General features: G+C 34.9%; 1 pseudogene; it reads right to left on the reverse strand.

Moving 5' to 3' along the window:
- Window positions 1-1,671: 1,671 nt before the first annotated feature.
- LOC110036887 lies at window positions 1,672-2,316 on the reverse strand (annotated as a pseudogene).
- Window positions 2,317-2,542: the final 226 nt, after the last annotated feature.

Raw genomic sequence — 2,542 nt, forward strand, 5'->3', positions numbered from 1 at the left:
TCCTCGATCACTTCATCTATGAAAGCTTGACCTCTGATGATTAGACTCATCACGTTAATCGAGAGTCTCCATAAGGGCTCACAGATCTAAAGAAGTAATTCACTACAAGGGTTTGCCCTTGTGGGGAATGAGACATCAGGATGAAAACAAACCTTATCTTATACCTGTAGGTAAGGGAAAGAAAAATCCTGGTTCCGTAGACTAACGAAAATTTTCATCATCCGGATGGTCAAACTCAGTTTTTATTTAATATTTTTTTTCCTTTGGAAAGGTATTTTATTCTTTAAAATGTTTTACTCAGTCATCAAGATAGAAGTTTCTAAAGTTATATTGCGATACAAAAAATCCCCCACTATCATTTTGGATGCCTACAAACTATTGTTCTTAACTCTCCCATTCCTTGGCTCCCTTCTAACTCAATTAAGGCCTCCTGGCCATCCACCTACGACAATGGCGAGTACATTTCACGTCATTCCTCAAAAACCCACATATTTCCTGCAACCTAGGAAAGCTCCACATTCCTCTGCAGCTCAAACAAATATAAATAAAAATTAACTTAGCAAACATTAGCACAACATCTCACCATCATGCCTCACGCAAGATTTCAAAAGAATAAATAAAGTAAACCCTCATGCATATGTTGTAGAAAGCTGAACAAGGCACCTAAAAAAGCTAACATTTACATAAAATCAAGGAGAACAAGAGAAATAGCTAGAAAGCAAAAGAAACATTACATCAATATCAATAAAAATTTAAATATAAGAAACATAGATCAGAGTAGAATTATAAATTGGGTCTCCCCGGGTCTCTCTGGAAGGAGAAATGTTTACAAAATAATGGTCGAGCGCTACTGTTACCATCATCATTGAAATCATAAAGTTTGCAAGTAATGAAACAGTTAAATACACTCCATCAGATACATGTTATTTGAACTAAGAGAAGACTAATTTTGCAACGGAACACAGAAAATCCAGCGTGGTTTCCACCCACAATTAATATTCACAAAATACAAGCCACAAGATGAGGACTCAGCCAGTTTCCCTTTTAATAGCTTCATGTGGGGTAGCTATGGAAAGTTCCATTTTTTTTAATTTATTTTATTCTGCCCTTTTCATATAATTTTCTCTTAACAGCTAATAGGTTTTCGAAGTCCAGTTTTGCCAGCATAAATAATTTTTTTTTTTTTTTTGTATTTTTTTGAGTTGAACACCATTTAATAACAGACTATGAGTTGAGGAAAGAAAGAAGAAAATTGCTAGTGAAAAGAGCAATGAGGAAAGGATATGGATATAAATTCTTTGTTTTTAAGAGAAATTATATGAAAGAAGATAGTATTAATTATGTAATCTTAAGTAGGAATTGAAAGAAAATAACGCAAAAAAAAAAATTATTATTAATTTGTCATATATAACACCATAGAACGGAACATGGATAGGCTAGTTCCTTGCTAATTCCTTTCTCTTATCTCAACATTTTTTAACATCCAATCTAAGTGCAATCATAGCCCCTTGAATCAAAATTAAAATTTTTCAGGTATCAACAAATTCATGTAAATAAAAATAAACATATTTCTAAGAAAATACCAATGAATTTCATGGGCGATCTCCCAAGAAATCACAAGACATGAGAACACAGTTTTTTTTTTTTCTAAATAAAATTTAAAAAAGCAAAATATTAAGCAATATATGTCTTTAAAAGTCCCAAAATAGCCATTGCATCCTTTAATTTACAGATAAGAACCAGATCATAAAAAGTTTAATCAGATATCCAAAGCTAAACAAAACAGCAAGAAAACTGAATTAACCGGGCTAAATAAACAGAATCACAAAGAGAATCTGGCTTCAAAAGAAATCATAGAACCGCAGATGGCTTATCACCACCAGCCGTAAACGACCTGTGTATATTTCTCCTTAAGCCACCTAAAGCTCTTCCTGAACGAGCCCTTGACCCTGCCCTCAACGGAATAGACCTTGTAACCTGCAACCCTCTTCTTCCTCTGAAACTCCGGATCGCTTAACCATCCGCCCATGGAGGAAGAAGCACTCTTTCTTCAGTTTCATCTCCCTGTTGGGATGCGATGAGGCGTGGGAAGTGCTGTAGCTCCTTAGATCGTAGGAGGGAAACGGTGGGGCTCGGGTACCGTAGGGCTCTATCTGCGTACTGCTAGCAGCGTATGATTTTGATCTGAAGTCCTCCATTTGGAAAATTCAGAGCAGGAAGAGAAGAAGCAGGAGAAAAAAATGAGCTTTCGATTGGTTTTTATTGTGTGGGGAGATAGCTAAGTAGACATTGTAGTCGTCACTATCGTAGCCTCCACTATTGACTGTCAACTGCAAATATTTAAACTTTATTTTTTTTTTGGTGCGTTTACATACGTCCCACCCAATTCCCGTGTATTTGCATATATATATATATATATATATATATATATATATATATGATTTGAGCAAAAAATCCAAGATTATCAAAACCAACTATACCCCAAAAAATTTTCATATCGATTGAAAGTACACCTATTTGAACTCGAAAAGAAAATGAACAG

The sequence above is a fragment of the Phalaenopsis equestris genome, unplaced genomic scaffold (genome assembly GCF_001263595.1).
Source record: "Phalaenopsis equestris unplaced genomic scaffold, ASM126359v1 Scaffold212195, whole genome shotgun sequence".
Lineage (NCBI taxonomy): Eukaryota > Viridiplantae > Streptophyta > Magnoliopsida > Asparagales > Orchidaceae > Phalaenopsis > Phalaenopsis equestris.